Source organism: Passer domesticus, chromosome 6 (assembly GCF_036417665.1).
Source record: "Passer domesticus isolate bPasDom1 chromosome 6, bPasDom1.hap1, whole genome shotgun sequence".
NCBI classification, from domain to species: domain Eukaryota; kingdom Metazoa; phylum Chordata; class Aves; order Passeriformes; family Passeridae; genus Passer; species Passer domesticus.
Genome location: NC_087479.1, coordinates 16,960,380 through 16,979,389, shown reverse-complemented (window position 1 = coordinate 16,979,389; position 19,010 = coordinate 16,960,380). Strand labels below are relative to the sequence as shown.

At 43.7% G+C, this 19,010-nt stretch overlaps 2 long non-coding RNA genes across 3 annotated transcripts in view; both read left to right on the top strand.

Annotated features, from left to right (window-relative positions):
- Positions 1 to 11,076: 11,076 nt before the first annotated feature.
- The window catches only part of LOC135302743 (uncharacterized), a 23,408-nt gene continuing 15,474 nt past the window's right edge, over positions 11,077 to 19,010 (top strand). The window contains exon 1 of one of the 2 annotated variants that reach the window (XR_010364291.1): positions 11,077 to 11,389. This is a non-coding gene — a long non-coding RNA (uncharacterized LOC135302743). Of the gene's footprint in view, positions 11,390 to 12,219; positions 16,343 to 19,010 lie in introns of those variants that run through there. The other variant, XR_010364292.1, reaches the window with a different exon arrangement.
- Positions 11,400 to 12,211, top strand: LOC135302745 (uncharacterized). The gene is made up of 3 exons (XR_010364294.1): positions 11,400 to 11,640; positions 11,808 to 11,858; positions 12,174 to 12,211. It is a non-coding gene; the product is annotated as an uncharacterized LOC135302745 (long non-coding RNA).

Here is a 19,010-nt window from a genome sequence, read left to right as displayed (position 1 = left end):
TCCAGCAGCAACATCTGCCTTCTGTGTCCAGCTGCTGCCAGTCTCCAACCTCTGCTGTGACCAAAATATCTGTCTGGTTTTACCTCCCAGGCAGCCCTTGAAGGGCCCCCAGCACCCTCCACACACATATGTGAATCAGAGACACCCGTGGTTCTGGGCACAAAGGGGACACTGAGGGTCCTGTGGGGAGCTCTGCTCCATCTTCTTTCACCTTACACCATCCAGGCCTAACCCTAGACTGAGAATGTCTGTTTTGTCCTTCACCCAAGCCCTCTCACGGTATCTTTGTCTGCAGGATTGGGATCCTGACAAGTTATTTCCATTCTGTTCATATGCTGTGTCATTCTCATCAAATGGCTGCAGAGGTTTTTTCATGCCTGTCCCCTCCTCAATAAATATGCAGTTTGGGAAGCAGATTTAATTTTGCTGATTTTTTCTGGCTATTTATTATGCCGGGTTTCTAAGGCACTTGCACTTGGCTCAGCAATTCCTCAAAAAGGGAACGGTGCCTATTGTAGTTAACCCTGTTCAATGTCTAATGAATAATTAAATAGCATGTTGTCTGTAGCTCAGTGTTGTCAGTTTGGTCAGTCAGTTGCTGGTTTGCTGCTTCTATCAAACAAAAACCTTGCTGTGAAGCTTGCTTAAAATTCAGCATTTGCTAATTAGCATTGTTTCGAATGTAATTCTAAGTGCCACTTCTTCAGGCAATTCAAGAGAGCAATGTAGAACTTCAGTGTCTCTATGGAGACCATCTATAATTTCAAAGACAGAAACAACAGTTTAATGCCTTGTAATACTTAAAAAAATCACCAGTAGCTCTTTCCAAAATACCCCCAAAATACCAATAAGAAAGGATGGGGCTCTGCTCATATACAAAGCCAATTTGTTGAAGATCACTGAATTGTCATAGAGATGATTCAGTGAAACTAGTTGAGAGCTAAGTTAAAGCACCAGGATTAGTCTCAGGGGTGTAAATTAAATACTGAATAAATATTTAAAATGCAAAAGATCAAAACATTAGGCACATGTGCCAGCTGTAGGAAGGTAAAACGATTTTGTTAGATTTATGTACAGAAACACCAAGAAATAAATTCAACAGCCCTGCTAACCATCTGGTTCACAGGACCATAAGCCACAACAGATCTTGATTTCTGAGGCAGAAGTGAAGAGGGTTAGATCACCCACACTGAGCATCTTGCCCCCAGCAATGCCTTGTATCCAATGCCTCAGAGAAAAGCAGCTCTGGGGTGACACAAAGGCAGGGTCTCCTGTGCAGGACCAGTGACCACACAGGCAAGCTCTCCTGGATGAGCAGTGCAGGATTTCACAGAATCACAGAATAATGAGGTTGGAAGCGACCTCTAGGATCATCGAGTCCAACCTATGTCCTAACACCTCAACTCAGAATCTAGACTATAGCACCAAGTGCCATGTCCAGACTTTTTTAAAACACACACAGAGTTGGTGATTCTACCACCTTTCTGGGAAGAGCATTCCAGTACTTTATTATTCTTTTGGTGAAAATTTTTTTCCTAATAACCAACCCATACCTTCCCTGATGTAGCTTGAGACTGTGTCCTCTGGTTCTGTCAGCTACTGCCCAGTGGAAGAGATTGACCCCACCTGTCTACAGCCCCCCTTCAAGAAGTTGTAGAGAGCAATAAGGTCACCTCCAAGACTCCTCTTCTCCAGGATAAACAATCCCAGCTCCTTCAAACATTCCTGTACAAACATTTGTGTACAAAGCTGTGCCTCCTCCTGTAGAGAATATCACGGCTGGTCAAAGCCCAGGGCTGAAACTGGTGGTGCTGCAGCCCGCCAGGGAGAGCAGAGCTGGCTGCCTGCAGCAGGGCACCGGGGTAAATGCAGCTCCTCAGGCCTGCAGAGAGGCCACTGAGTCCTGGGAAACTCTCACATCATCGACAGAACAGTGCTGGGTATGATGTGGGGAAAATAAGCACAGCAAAAGCCCTGCTCCCTACAACTGAGGAGCAAAATAAAGGAAAAGGCAGATAGGGCAGGAGAAAAGATGCCAGCAACTGTGAAAGAGCCCTGTTCCAGTTCAGAGCTGTGCTTAGCACTGGGCAGCTTCTGGGAGCTTCCTCATCTGATGGCATGTCAGGACAGCAGGAAGGGTGGGAAAGGGAAACTAGGAAAGGAGGAGGAGACAGGAGAGAGCCTGGGTGGGGACCAAAGCCCTTCTCAAATTTGGTGGAGACACCAGATATGAGGAGGGAGAAGCCCTGTCCCACAGTTGATGGGGCAACATAGTGCCTTGAAAGGCCCAGCTCTGTATCAGGCAGACTTCGGGCAAAAATACTTTGTGCTCTGAATTTCACAGGTCAAACAGAATACAATGAGTTCAAATCTCACCATGCAGCCTGTGAGAAGGCACAGGAATAAAGGTATGCTCCTCTGCCTGAAAAGAGCCAGCAGAAGTTAAAGAAAACATCTAAAACAGGTCTTTATTGCTTAAAGGTCCCTACCTTTTTCAAGGTTTCCTTGAAAACGTCTGCTCTCCTGGTGTGAAATATCCTAAAATAAATAATGCTATCTTCTCCAATGGTACATTATAATCAGAGTAGGAGTTTTTAAAAACCAAGCGGAAATGTGTGGTGTAATTTCTAGCTGAGCTGATCAGAGATCAGTTTTCTTACATCCTTAGAGGTATTTTAATATAGTAGAATTTCTTATTGTACCTTGTTAGATCACAGGAAAGATTTACTACTCAAAATAGTAAAGGAATGTGTTTTACCATATTCGTTGTCTTATTTCCATTGCCCCTTTGGCAATAATGCTCATTAGTGTCTATAAAAATAGACATTTAATGAGATGTTTACTTCATTTAATTAAAGTCTAATATTTTTTGCCTGGAGTACAGTATCTGCTTAGTCTTTTTTTCTACAATAGATACAAGTTAACTACATAACTCAATATGAACAGTAATCAGAGAGTTTGTTCTTTAATACAAATAGTTCTGGTTTTTTCCTTATTATTCACTCACTGTTCCAGCTGATGCCAACTCAATGCCCTTCATGTTTCATATGCAGCAGTATTTTTTAGAAGAAACAAATGCTTTTTGCATACTCATAGCTCTAGTTTTTAGGTAGCTTATTAGGGATTTCTTGTCTTGCAACATCTTCATTTTGTGCACTAAAGTATTGGCAGCTATAGGATGAAAAGAATGTTTTGTTAAGTGCAGATTTCACAAGTCCTACTTGGCATATAGAATCACAGAATCATAACTGGTTTAGGATTCAAGAGACCTAAAAATCATCTCAATCTCTCTGTTGTGGGCAGGAAGACCTTTCACTAGACCAGGTTGCTCAAGAGCCCTATTCAACTTGGTGGCTCACTCCACTGCTGTCTGTGCCAGCTTGATGCTCAGCTCTCTCATTTTTGTTTTCTCTTTCACCTTTATTGATATTTTTGCTGTCCCAATGCTACTCTCGCTATATGTGACTAGTTATCAGAGCCTTCAGCTTCCATGTTGAAATTCTTTCCTCATGGAAGCCTCTGCCTCACCCAGCCACAGAGCTGTTCACATTGCAGCTGTCCAGCGCCTGCATGAGCACACAAAGGGTGCAGTTCTGCAAGCAAATGTCTCAAAACCACAGGTTTGAGTCTTGCATCACAGCTGAGAGCTGAAGAAAGTGAGTAGCTGAAGCCCCACATCCACAAAGCAAGCAGTGTGCAAGGGCAGAGCTGGTCATGCCAAGCCAAACAGCAGCAGAGTTGAATCAAGCCAGATGAATTTTGCCCAGAGTCTTACCCCCAGACATCATCCTTTTCAATCAGCCAACATTTAGCTTGAACTTATGCCTCGTCAACACAGCCATATTTCTGTGGAACTTTTTTCTTTTCTGGTGGGGACTTGACTAGGAAAAATATTAAAATAAATACCCACTAGAAATTCTACCTCCTTTCAACCCCAGCTCCAGTGAGAGAATGCTGCTTGGATCCACACAGCTGGAATCAGCTGGACTTTACACCACTGAGGTATCCTGCCTGGAGCCAAAGAGGCCCCACCTCTCTAAGCAGATGTAAAAGCATTTTGAAAACAAAAAAATTAGGCTCCCCCCTCATTCCACTTTCTTTCTGTTTGTTGGCATACATAGATACATGACTTATCTCAAGAGTCTGTGTGATGCCTTCTGACCCACTGGATTGCACTTCAGATTTCTGCTTCAGACCTCTCTTTTAGTACCATACCTCTTCCACTTCAGACTAGGTCAGCTATTATTGTGTTAAGAATATTATAAGTGTTTTTAAAACTGCAGTGAATTAAAACCAACAATTTCTTATGTGTCTCTTCTTCCTTTCCAATGACATTGTTTGGGCAATATATCATAAAAATACCTCACTGGTGTGATGTATGGCACTAATCTATCATGTGAGCACTATCTTTTCGGTGATATATTAGAACAATGCATCATTAAAACATCATTGATGTAGATACATATTACTCAGCTACCCACTGGCTAACAGCTATATATATATATATATATATATATATATATATATGGGAATTAGATTAATTTAATGTATTAAATCAAAAGTGCATGGATTTGAATCTAAAATAATAATATTCAAATACTGTTAAAAATGGTGTTAGGTCATATATTAATAGCTATAATGAGAGATGCCACAAGACATTTCAATTAAAAAGAAACAAATGCTGTTTTAATGAAGTGGTGGAAGCTGCCCTTCTACCACCCACATTGTTTTCCTGTTTCAGAATGGGCTAGAAAGGAAAGTAAAAGTAGGAATAAAAGGATATAGGGCAATAGTCCAAAGGCATCACTGCCTCCCACAGCTTTGATGGAAAATAGGAAAAAGAAGAAAAGCAAATTAAAATATTTAAAAGGAGAAAATAAGTACATTTCTTTTAGGATTTGCTGACAGTTTTGAGTCTTTCTCATATGCCTGACTTTGAAGGTTAAACAGGGTCCCTGAACTTTATTAAACTGAAGGGAGGTGGATCATATGTGTGGGCACCAATAGAAAGAATAAAGGGAAATATGATGTGTGTGATTCATTAGTGTCTAGCAAATTATGTGATTTTGTCCTGAAGTATTTGTTGAATTCCCAGTCTTTCTCTACAGTGATTTCTTTTGCCGAAATGAAAATATGGGGTCACACCTGTTGAGGGAAAACTGTATTGACAGAGCCCTTTCCACTTGTGCCAGAACATGATGAACCTGCTGTTTCTCAATGGTGTTTGTTCTTCCTGGCCCCTCATCTTTTGGGAGTATTCAGGACACAGTGGGGTAGAAAAAGGCCACTGTATTATTATGCAGGAGTCCTTTTTGCCTGCAAGAGCAAGACAAAACAGAAGCTGTGTTACAAACCTCTGCCTGCTCTGGGTCCATTGGAGGATGTTTTTGGTTCTGCAGGAATTCTCAATGACCTGAAAGCTAATGTTTTTTTTAATCATCTGCTTTTTTTTTTACAGGGTAAGGATATTCTACATGGTTAGTAACTTCATTTTATAACCCACCTTAGAACCATAGAAAAATTAACTAATTTTTCAGAAGATTATTACAGCAAAGCATAACAACTCCTCCATCCAAAGTCAAGAATCATATAGTTGTCCAAGCTGGAATTGCAGTTAGCAAGCTCCCTCAGTGTCTTCCTAGAATTTAAACTGTATTTTAACTTCCAGAACTTCCAACAGTCCTTTACATTTGTTAACCATTTTTAGTCAGTCTGATTTCTTGTAATACCACATTACTAGCATAACCAAATTTTCACTGCCCACTGTCATAGCATAATAGATTCATCTCAGTAATATAAAAAGTCATAGAATAATTTGGGTTGGAAAAGACCTATAAGATCATCAAGCCCAACCATTAACTCAGTTCTACCAAGTCCACCATTAAACCATGTCCCTAAGTGCCACATCTAGGGGTTATTTAAATAACTCCAGGGATGGTAACTCCATCACTTCTCTGGGCAGTCTGTTCCAATGCTTGATAAGCCTTCTGGTGAGGAAATTAAGTGGGCAGGGTTTGGAAAGGATAATCCAAACTCCAGAATATCTCTATGGTACAGATGTACCATGATATGCAGAATCAGAAAGCTACATACGAATATTAGACTGAAATCCTGAGACATTGTGGTTCAGTGATGAAACCACAAATTATTCAGCTCAGTTAACAGAAGGAAAGAGACAGAGGAGCAAGGAGCAGCAGGTTCAGCACCACGAGGAAACCACTTGGTAGCATTTTGTAATGGTGGGGGAGGAAGAGAGTGTGTTTCCGATGCCTGAGGCATCATTTTCCACACAAAGACCTTTCCCAGTGTACTGCCTCGAGTACATCCTGCACTCCACCAAGGCTCTCCACATTGCCAGGCATTGGGTCATCATATGCCTTATAACTTGCAATAATTAATTTCCTTTTCCATGGAAAGACTATGTTACATCAGTGAATATCATAGACACGGTGAGGTGGCGGCAGATATCCTGGTTCTGCTGTTAATAATGTAATACAGGACTCAGAAAATAAAGTGCCGTGTAGTTTAAAGGTCTGGGAACATGATGTGGATGTAAAAAATTGGTAGCACAAACTCATTTGTTCTTTTGCAGTTTGGGCCATATTTTTTTCTGTGGCTTTCAGCAAATCCCTCAGGTTTTCTGAGCCCAGTCTGTAAAATCTGGCTTGCAGTCTTTTGTCATGTCACACATAAGGGACCATTAAAGATTGATTCATTTGTGTTTGAAAATTGCTGTGGAGATGAAAACTGCAGTATAAATTCTGCCTATTGTTCCAGTGGCCTCCTGATTTCAAAGGCTGCCAGGGTTAAAGTGGTACTAGACTGATTTAAGTGGAAATCAAGTCACAGTGTGGCTGATGCAGCAGTCAGACAGAACATGTTCAACCAGCAGCAGCCTGAGAGGAAGCAATACAGAGAGATGATACATAAAGCTCTTCAATACCACAAAGTTGCACATAAAATAAATCTCATTACTGCTTTTCGCACTCTCTGGCCACTGTTCCTACAACTCTATTGGGCTCTGGCAGTAGTGAGAAACATATTAATGAAACAGAACAGTATCTGGGAAGGATAAAGTGCCAGGTTGTATGATGTGAGACATAGACATCCTTTGGAGTTTACCAAGAGTGAGACAGTAATATGCACGCTCAGAATAAAACCTTTGCCTTTGCAAGCAGATAGTGAAACATCAGAGGGGCAAAGAGGTGGGAAGACAAGCTCACACTGTGACACACAGTGACTCTGTCAGAGTGCATGAAAGGAGCTGGCAAACGCTTCATCAGTGCCTTTCATAAAACCTGTCAAGGTAAGAAAAGAGGTGAATACCAAAGCAATGGATACCAGTGTGCTTGCCTTGATAAGAGCCAGAGCACAAACCCATGACTCCACCCCACAAGGACACAGCTGCTTGTTGCTGCAGACAGGAAAAGGTCCAGAGACTTTCATTCAGATTTGCTGTCTAAGAAACGAAACAGCAAAATTAACAGGGTTAATTAACAACCTTATAAACCCATCATTAATTAAAAACCAGTACTGGCTCATTGAAGTCCAAGGATACTGGCACTCACAGTGTGGATGATGATGCTTGAGACAGCCCTAATCACCTAACTGAACACGCTGTTGATGTGTGCAGCCTCCGTGGCACAGGAGTGGGAATGCCTGCCGCCGGTGTGTGCCCTGCTGCCTGTGGGAGGTCTGAAAGCCATCGGGAAACCCGGGGCAGCCTGCAAGCAGGAGCTGCGCTTGGGAGCTGACCAAAGCCCAGAGATATCTGTAGTAAGCCACACGTCAAACAGAAGATGTGCTGGCTTGTGCTGCAGTGTTGTTGCCATCACTCCTCTCCTTTCTGGCTGTGTCTGTGGAGGTGACCGTGGTGGCAGGACCACAGAGCCACACACACCTGCGGTGACAGCCTGGCCCCGCCGCTCGGGGCAGGACAGCCCGCTCCAGCAGCCTGGGTCTCTGTCAACCCAGAGACCTGGAAAAAGATGCAAACAACACACAAACATGGGGAAAATGCCATCCAAATGGTGAGAAACTGCAGATGATTCAGCAGGTTATCTGACTCAGCGCTTCCCTGCTGAGCGCAGGCTGCCGTGCGGTGGCACAAGGTGTGGGAACAGCTTTCCCAGCATGCAGGGGAAACAAAGGCTTTCTGGTGGGCATGGGAGCAAAGCAGCCCAGGATAGCCCTGGAAGCTACCAAGATACCACTATGTTTCCTGCAGTAGCCCTTTTCCTCCATACATTTCAAGGACTAACAATAATTTATTAAAACATTGCCTTTCTACCCTGCCTTTCAGTCACAGCATTTTATAAGCACTGCCAAACAAAGCTTCCCAATCCTTCTGGAAGGTGATTGCTATCCATGTTTTGTGGCTGGACAAGCAAAGTCCTGGGGAGAAGAAAGGCTGGCTGCTCCCAGCCTTGTCCAAACGGGCAAGGAAACAAACACCCAGGGGCCATAAAACTTCCCCTTTCTTCTTTCATGGCCTTTCCTACCCCAGACATCCCACCAGGAAAGAGAGACTGGGAATTCTGGTGTTTCTGTCTGTCACTGTGACCCACGGGAGCTTTCCCAGAGGGATGGGATTGTGTGTTTCACTGCAGCCATGCCAGGAGCAAAGGGAGCTATCTCTAGGACAGAGAAAAAGGCACGTGCCACCTGACAGACCATTTGCATGCACCAGCAGGGAATTTTTTGCACCCAGGACTTTCAGGACTGACTTTTCCCCTGCCAGCAAGATGGCATGACTTAGGGTTGGCTGAAATATGCAGTCTGTAAGTGAGCAGGCCAAGTTTTCATCATCTAAAAAAGGGAGATGATCAGGGTCAAGACATTGGAGTGACTGCTCATAACCAAGCTGTCTTATTAGATTGCTAGCTCCAATTTTGGACCCAGATGTTGTAGCATATAAAAACTGACATAAATTTATGGTAGAAAAGTTGCCTTTGGGCTCTCTAGTGTCCATCATGAGCAATGCACACAGTTACTTAATGTTTCCTCTGGGCATCCAGCATAAACACTGCTTTTATGTAACATACCTACACACATGCACATATGTGCAGGGGGATTTGGGAATAGTTTCCCTGAATTCTGAGTGGAAAAATTAGTCTACCTGAATGCCATGTTGAATTTCATTGTGCTCATATCACCACACATCTGGCACATCTGTGGCTCTCTCTGGCAGACTGACAGAATGTGCCTCCCACAACAGCTACATGGCAAAGGCCTTCTGTTTGTAATGCTGCCTTCTGCAGCCCTCTCCCACCCCTAAGAGTCTTTAGATCATATAATCTATACCATTGTTTCAGTTGCTCCTTTTTCATCCAGCAGATAAATTATTATGAAGACAAACTTTGTCTTCCCCTGACCACAGCCTCCTCCATATAGTGAAGATAGATTTAGACAAGCCACTCATCTCAAAAAATATCTAGGAAAGCATTCATCCTATTTTAAAAACTCCCTGCCCAACACCATAGCAGCAATTGCCTCAAAAATTCCCAAACTATAAAGAAAGTAAACAAATACAACATCACTGAGAATGAGAAGAAAGCAATAGTAATGCTTGCTATTCTGCAACCACTCCAAAATTCAAAACAAAGCAACTAAAATTGCTTTCCTAATTCTCTTTTTATCCTTTTCCCTAGGCCTTTTCCATAAGGTACCTAGTGGAAATTAAAGCAATAGTTTTATATAGATAAATCCATAGCATTGAAAAGAGTCTGATCTCTTTTCCCTAGCTGCTCAAAGACTGCACCAGTCTATATGGTGTTTGAAAATCATGTGGGAAGGAGATCATTCTCTCCTAAATTCAATAAGCTTTTAGAATCACATTTATTCACTTCTATAGAGTTTTCCATATGGGATTTCAGAGCCTTTTATACAAGAAGGTGCCCCCTTTTCTCCTCTTCTCTCCTTCCTTTGTGCTTGTTCTTTCATCAGCACAAAGCTGAAGTGAACAATAGTACACACTCAGCTTTACATCCCGCAACATCCAGGACTCTGAAGAACAAAGAAACAAATACCCAACCAAGGGACTAAAGATAGCAAATTCAGTGTGATGGGTACCTTTAGCTACAGTGGAAAGTTCTGGTGCTGGTGGAAGAAGGTTCCTTTTAGGAGCCAGAGAAGATGAGTACTGAAAGCTGGTTCTGATGTGGGCTGGCTATAAAATCCTAACTGAGTCACTCTGCCTCTCCAAGCTGCATTTTCTACAGCTGCAAAATGGGGTTTTAGCCCAGAAACCCGGGTAGTGGTTTTATAAGGCATTATAAAGGACTGCAAGGATATAAACAAATAACTATTTTTTCATGTGGGAGGGCAGGAGCAAAGACAGAAGGGAGAAGAGCAAATACATTGAGTGGGAGTGTGGGGATAGCAGTGGGGACAATTTATTAATTTGGTTTCCATGTCATTCTCATAAACAACCTACAGATGAGTGAATCTGCTTGTTGATCACTCTCTGCCTGCTGGGTGTTTCCCTGCACTAGGTCCTGGGTCCTGCTCCATGCTGCCCTGCATCTCCACCCTGTCAGAGCTTGCTCCCACCTCAAGGTGCTGAGCCCAAGCAGCTCCCTGCCTTGGTCCATGGGGACAGATGGGGTGACTGTGACTCTGCACCCTTTGGTCACTGCATCATCCTGTTTGCCCTTGGTCTGGAAACTGGGCTGGGGAATCACATATCCTTCCCCAGCTGACTTGTTACAGAAGGAGAAAGAAAACTGTTTTTCTCTCCCTGGTTCAGATGTCCCTCAGAGACCTCAGTGCAAGGCTGATGATGCCTGTGGAACCTGGAAAGCAGGGAGGGGGAGTGGGGCAGGTCAAAGCCCTGTGTGATGCTGTGTAAGGAAAGACGAGATCTTGCATTTGTCCTCTTCTCACTGAATCTCTGGTAAATCATGTCCTTGCCTGCTGCTATAATCACTGATTGCATGTCGTCTGCCTGTTGCATTAAAGCTGCTTTCTTAATTAATATCATTTTAAAGGGCGGGCTTGGCACGAAGGAGACAAGCTGTTTTGAACTCCAGTAAACACATTTTGTATGTGACCATCCTAAGCAACTCCTGCAGCCTTAGTACGGTGAGCAGGCAGAAAGCACCACGCGTTAATGACCTGCGTTTTAACCACCTGGTGCTGGTCAAAGCTTTGATCTATCAGGTTTAAGGCTGGGTGGAGGAGGGGAGGCAGAGTGCTCTGCCACGCTCCCCAGTACCACCAGAACTGTTAATCAGCCTGCTCTGCAGTCTGCTGCAGAGTTTGCTTTATTAAAGCTCCCTGCTGCCTGCACACGTTCACTGGCACAGACATCGAGAGACAAGCAAACCCTTACCCGAGAGCTGAGCGCTCGCTGCTGCATTGCAGAGTTTGCTGCCACAAAGTGATGGGGGTAGGTAATCGCAGGTGGAGACTGGGTCCTCCCTCAGCTCGCCTGCATCTGCAATCTCCTGGATTTCTCCAACCGGATACAAGGAGAGCTGGCAGCAGAACATGCTTTTTAGGGTTTTCTATCCAATTCCTGAATATCTGGATGGCATTGCTTATATTAGTCTCAAGTGTAGTCTGTACTGCTTAATGTGGGTTTTGTTCACAGTTACTCTAAAAACCTAAAAATTAATGTCCTTTGTGGTACTTGAAGGGGTAAGCATAATTGTATTTATTATTGTTATAAACTAACCTTGCCTCTGCCTAGAGGCCCTCTCTAAGGCTGAGGATGCCATTGTGCTGTTGAAGTATTCAAATTAAATTCTGCTGCCTTTCAAGGACCTGGCAGCCTGAGCATTACAGGCTTTTTGGTTTTCCTATAGGTTGTCTCATAAAGAAGATTGAGCAGGATTAAGTCACTTTTGGAGGAAACTGTAGGTGATTCAGTTAATTTCCTTTGTCCCCTCCTACCCCCCCTTCCTCTGCCCCCCTCACCCTGGTTAGGCTTTTTTCCTTTTCTTTATTTCTTCTGTGACAGCACAGAAACATTTTATTATTTCTTAAGGTTTAATACCAAATAGCTGCTCTGTTTGGTAATATCTGTAACCACATTGGATTTGTTGTTTTTAACAGACAATTTTTTCTGGAAGAAAGCTGGTATTTGTTTAAGAATTGTTAGGCATGTCATTTCTAATCTGTAAATATGCATGTGGAAATTTGATTGTAATAATTTTGTTCTTTGTGAACAGCTGATCTAGGATTTCTTAGTTCCCCTTGTATTTTTCAGGATTTTTTTTTTTCTTTTGTGAAACAAGGATGGCTCAGATTTCTCCTCCTTACGTGTTTCCTGGTGATACAGTACTGCAGTCTCTGCCTTACTCAGCTTATGTCTAATTGCAGAGCGTTTAGCAAAAGAATTCAAATGCAAGTTTTAGATTTGGAGTTAACCATCTATTACACTCAGCTTTGTTAGAAGATGTCATCTGAACATCAAAGATAGGCCTGGGGTTTAATTTCTCCTTATTAGATTGTGTGAAGGTGGGCTTGCATCAGTCTGAATCAAGAACTTGTGGCTTGGTAGAGTTTAGGGAAAAGGAAATTTTCTTTCCACTGAAAAGCCAGGATATATCTGTGTATGTGTGACATCTGTTGCAGCACTGCTTGTTGACAGTCTTCTGGGACAAGCTGGCCAGAAGGACTGGATATTGTGGGAATTAAAGCTCGGTGTTCGTATGGCAGCTTAACTGCTGAGTGCCCATGTTCTGAAGGAAAAATGTGATTTACCTAAAAGATCTTCTGGGGCTGGATTTCTGGAGCTGTTGAAAAAAATTCTTGACTGGTGGGAGTCCTGGTTTCCAGATGCTTCCAAACACAAAGTCTCATTGTCAAGATGAAGGCTCTGACAAAAGAAGCCAGATATTATTTCATTAATATTTTAACCTTCCACATCAGAATTTTCATACAACTAAAGCAAGGATGACACTTGACTACCTTCCAGGAATGGTAAGGGTTAACATAATGTAATATTCCTGCAAGGAAGACATTGGTAAGTGACATAGTTGTTATGCTGTTAGTGGCCATTTTGGAGCAATTTTTCCTCATTGTTCAGATCCTACTGTAATTCACTTCTTCCAGTGACCCTTTCAGTGTTAATCCACCACACAGAAGCATTGCAGTTTTAATTAAAAAGGAAATCTCTATCTCACTAAGCTTAGTCTGCCATCTGATCATGCAGTATGGTTTACAGACAGTATTATCTGTCTAATTTGCATCATAAAACCATGACTTAAGCAAGGCAGAAGACATTGGCAACCCCCAGGAAGTAATGCAGCTCTAATCAAAACCAGCCATGTTTTAAGCAAAACTCGACTGTAAGAATGGAGATGTGTGTCTCACATGGTGCTGCACACAAGGAGGGTTACAGGGGCACAGAGAGCTCAGTGGGATACCTCTTTAAAATAAAACCTGTAGACTGAGTTTGGAGCAGCTCCTGAAAATATATGCTCCAGTTTGACAACAAGATGGGAATTTGAGGTGGGATTTACTGCGTTAAATTTTTTGGGTTCTGGTAATGAAAGCTAGTAGTGCCTACTGACCTTTAAAACCTGTGATCTTAAATACTGGCAGTTGTTATGTTCCTGTCTCTTGTAACTTCATTAACTAAATTGAGTGGTAAGCTGCAAGGCTATGAACTGTCCTGAGGGCCTACACATGACAAAAATTCACACTGGGCTGGGTGGTATCCCCAAATCCCATTCCAGCAGGTGATCAGCAGAAGTCCACGACTGGGCAAAAATCTCCTCATAGTTGTTCTCACATTTGGATCGAGGTCAAGCAGCCGTCCCAGGGCAGAAATGGCTCAAAGGAGAGCAGTAACACCAGCCTTGCTGCTCAGCTCCCAACTGCACCGGCACATCAAGGGAGCAAACATAACCTGGGAGTCCCTGAGTGACAACAGAGCCATACAGAACTATTTTTTGCATTATTGTCAGATTTTTGAAACATTGTGGGAGGAAAGCAGTGGGGGAAGGGAGAGAGAAATTGGATCTTGTATTTCTTATTAGCAGAGGAAGGAGGGAGGTATGAGATCGGTGTTACTCTGTGAGCTCTTTACCTCAGAGGAAGGTGAACCCCACCTGGCAGAAATTAAATGTTAATGTATCAAATTATGTCCAAAAGCACATAAAGCTCAAGGGACACCTTATGATACCCCTTGAAAACAAGATCTAATTTAATTCATTTGCATATCCTGATACCCAATACTGCAAATTGGCATTGGTGTGTTAATGCACTGCTACCATTAGGCTCTCTTGAGCTTATTGGAAAACCATAGTCAACAAACTGCAGGCACTGAATTGAAGTGTCTGGTCAGGGAAAACCAGATCAAACTACATCGTCTTAATTGTGACCTGTTTTGGGATGCAGAAGTGTGGCAGCAGCCCTTGGTGGAAAGAAACAATAAATTGATTTTGCTGAGAACCTCATCAATCACTGGTCACAGTGACCCATGGATCATTAATCTCATTAAAAACTTCAGCCTCGTGGCAAAAGTAATAGCAGACACACTAAAAGCGTGCAAATTAGATATGCTTTCACAAATGTGAATGGGTCTGCTGTCCCTGAGGAGAACTCCATTCCTAAATTGGGCAAACTTTTCACTGACTCCAGCTGAACTTCAGCCATTTACTCTGTGTCAGATGGCATCTTCAGGAGCTGTGAAAGCTGTATGGAAGGTGTGTGGCCTGTTAGTGAGTCATGTTTATGTACTCAGTTCAGAGAAGGGAGAGCTGAACAGGGGGCACAGGATGCTTAATGCTGTGACCTTGCCAGCCTCTCTCTGCTGCCTGCACTCTTCAGGTGAGGTGATTCCAAAAGAGTCTGGGAAACTGCTCTGGTTCTGGCCCACATCAGTGGGAGGATATGGCCAAGGCACTGTGTTATTTGATACAATCTTATGTCATGGGCTGGGCAAAAGGACTCCCTGAGAAGGGACTTGTGAGAAGAAGGGGTGTGGTTTCCAGCTGGGAACAGGTGCGGCAGATGGAGAAGTTGGGGTGGGGTGCCACTGGCTGTGGTTGTGTCAGCTTGGGCTCAATGAGCATCTTCCATGTAAATCACACTCTTTTTTTAGCACACTTTTGTTATTAATATTGTTGCTGTTACTGTTCTTTTTCTTATCCCATTGCTGTTCCCAGTAAATTGTTCTTATTTCAACCCATGATTTTTCACATAATTCTCAACTTCATCCCTGGAGCAGGGAGTGGGAGGGAAAATGAGGGAGCAAGTGCTTGACATCTTGTTTGGGTGTCTCGAGAGAGGCTGTGACAGGAACGTATCAACAGTACGCAGGTAACACTGATTTTCTGTGTGTCTGTGAGTCCAAAGAGTTTGCATTTTCTTGGAGAATGATATGTGTCAAAGAGTATAGTCAGTTGGTCATGTGGGTCCTTTCAAATAGGGCAGAGCCTGTTGTATCACTGCGATGCAGGCTTTGCTGTTATCTGTAGAACAGTAAGAGCATGCATGCAGCTGCCAAAACTGCTAACGTGCACAGTACAGCTGAAAATTTGTACTTGCTCCTCTCAGACCTTGTGAACACAATCCATGACTCTGAGTGCATCCGTGCAGGTCAGATGGCACTTGGCCCTGGTCTCCAGTCATCCGTGTGCAACCATATTGGCCCTGCTGAAGCAGGCTAAATAGCTACCTCTGCTTAGAAAGTTAAGTGCATTTGAGAGGGTTGTTCTCAGGGATTTGCACACCCCAGACACCATCTACACACCAGGACACATTCACTTCCTCCTCTCAAGAATGTTCTCCAGTGCCCCTAGACTTATGTACACAAATCTCACCCAGCTGTGCTCACCAGCCTCCCAGCTGGCCCAAAGACTTGGGGAGCTCTATATCAACCCTCTTATTATTTGGCTGCTTGGGATTTTTACTGAACCCTGTGAATAAAAAAATCTAAAAGCTTTTTGGGTGCAAAAAGTGTTTCAGAGCTTCCATAGTCAGCACTTCCAGGTTATTTGCACATCACATAACTGAGGCTATTTCATGCTGTGGGTTTGGCCTGCAGCAGTAAGTACTTTGACTTCAAATTCATCCAAACAAAGGCTTTGCATGTAGAGAGCTGTGATGCCAGTGATTATGCTGGAGAAGCTTGGCTGACATGCCTCCTTCTATGATGAAATACACCAGCTCGGGACCCATGTACCATAACAGTAAGCTCTGTGTTGCACTGTCACCAAGGACTTGAGCATCTTGCTGGGTCTGAGAGGTCTGGGACCTTAACAAGCCTTGCAACAGATCAGATTCTCTGAGGCCATTCATTCATCCTTTCCATCTCCACTGCCATGCTCAGGACAAGTGGAGGGGCCCCAGGCATGAAGCCATGTTTCAGGCATTGCCTGTGGCTCTGGTAGGTGTCTTGTCTGAGTTATACTTACTGAAGAAATGAGAGCAATAGGATGTGTTTAGGTACAGCTGTGCTTAGGAAAGATACACTGTGTGATTCAGCCATTCTCCAGCAGAGGTGGGCAGCTCAGGGGTCAGGACAGAGATTCACCTCACCCTGTGCTTTGGGTACTGCTAACATGTGCACACACACAGACAGCCTTTTCCAACAGCAGCCTCCTGCCCTCGTTTGCCAACAATGACATCCAGACCCTGCAAGCACTTCCATATAACAACCTGCTATGTCACAGCTTGGCTGACAGTTAAGAGTCAGGAATATAATTGGGGCAACAAACACCATCTGGCCAAGCCTGGCTCTAACAGGCATCTGTGTGTAGCCATCCATAGCCCTAGTCTGAGCTGGCTCTGTCAGCACCCCAGTGCATGAGGTTTTCTGTGGTGGGACTGGCATGGTACTGGAGAAGCAATGGCAGCAGACATGGTCAGAGCAGAAGTAAGCAGTGTGCTTTTGTAGCAGCCTCTGAGCTCCTTTATTTGGCTTGGTCACCTCACAAGGAGGGTGCTGATGTGGTTATCTGCCATGTCTGGGGCAAGTGCATTCTGACACCGGTGTTGGGAGAGTGAGGAGATGCTCGCCTGCAGGTGCAGACTGCAGTGGAGGCTGATAAGATGCCAGGTTTGTTCCCAGAGCACTGCAGCGTGGTCATGGTTTGTGTGTTCCTGAGGGACACAGGCCATGCTGTACAGGCTGCCAGGGAGCCAGGGCTTGCTCCAGGAGTGAGCTGCAAAGACAGTGTAAATAGGGCTTTTTGTCCCCTTCACAGCAGGGTCACAGGACGTACTGGTGTGTTTGAACACAGCACACAAACCCAAGGCTCAGCCATGGGTGCAGGGGAGCATACCAGATCATTGCTTCTTAGAGTGTTGAGTTAAATGTGCAATGCCTAATGTTAATATTAACCTATATACTGAATGGCTTGGAAAGTACCTGTTTGTACCGAGCTCTCCCAACTGAAACATTTCAACTGCAGTGTTCTCAGCACAGAATTCATTATTCTGAGACTTGCTCTCCCAGTTAGCTGGAAAGAGCCTAATTGTTTTCACCCTTTCGATGATATTTTAGCTCCTGTAATAGCTTTACCTGAGGTAGATTGATGAGCACAAATTTCTTTTAAAATGCTATGATTATGGACAGATTACACATTCTCTGTGAATGAAACTTCTCATGTAATTGGTGTGAATTGAAGGAGAGCCTTTTTAAACTTCATTAGTAATGCAGCTAGTTCTCTCTTCTGACTGGTACAATCTACGTCTGTCATACAAGAGTGTAACACTGAGCTGTGTACTTAATTAAATGTGAACATGCAAACATGAACTTAGACCAAACTCAACGTCCTGAGTTCTACTCACACCTCAGCATGAACCCAGGGTCTCTGTCATGTAATTTTGACTGTTCCAGATGCCTGTCTCAATGCCTTCCTGATTAAAGTGATATTGCCAAACTATTGCCAGCAACCTGGACAGAAACTGCATAGCTCAGAGGTACAGCATGACTGAGCCTGTGGTCAGTCTGCTGCTTTCACTTCAATATGTTGGTTTCATTTATGGCTTGCAGAATATCTGCCCTGCTTCCACAGATAATGCACCATGGAGTTAAAGAGCTTAGGGAAAATATACTTTGTGAGAATAGATGGAGAACAATTAGGTTTTGTTCAGACAAAAGTTGACTGAGGAAGAAAGAAGAACCTGTGTTCAAACATATAAAAGGCACTGCAGAGAGGAGGGGACAACCTGTTTGTTACACATGCTGTGAGCAAGACAAGAAGCAAGGCTCTTGAATTGCAGTAAGATAGAAAAAGGCAAAAACTTCCTGACAGTAAAGAAGTAAGGGGTGGAAACCACTTCTGAGGAGGGCATGGAGCTCCCACCATTTCCCCAAATGCCTGTTGGGCGTGCCATCGGCAAAGGCAGGCATAGACCAGCACAAGCAGGCTGAGACAGGCAGGGTCAAAAGGGGAAGACACTCAGCTTCCCTGAGCAGATCTTGGGGCACCACGGGCAACAGCAGAGAGGCTCACTGCCTCTAGCTCCTCCATTAATGGGGTTGCATAAATATCTGCCACAGGTACAATTCCTTCAAATTTATTTTCAAAGCACAATCATTAAATTGCAGAGCTGAGAGCAGAGGGTAGGTAATCTAGTTCTTAGTTAACTGTGCTGCCCACCACACCACAAATACCCCTATTCTGACACATGAAATTAAGCTAGGCTGAAAATGACTTTTCACCTCAGTATGGTCTAACACAGTGGCCCCAAGTCCCAGGGGACCAGAGGAGACCTTAATTAGGAGGTGTGGCTTTTTCTGGAGAGAAGTGATTTGGCAGGTTAGAAAAGTATTCAGTGTCTTCCCGTGGATGCCATCATGAGCAATAAGTGATCCTTGTGCCCCAGGTTTGTAAGAGGGTCATATTTTTACGATGTCAAGCATGCTGCTGTCTTTTCTGCAATAAAGCTCACCTAATCAAAACAAGTCAGAGCTTATCTAATCCCCTAGCCAGAGATATTTCTGTGGTGGCTACAGAGCCAGGTTTCCTAGCAACCTAAAAGGCATTAGACAGGGCTTTGTCGACATTTATCTGTTACACACAAAACCCCCTGTTCGAATAATATCA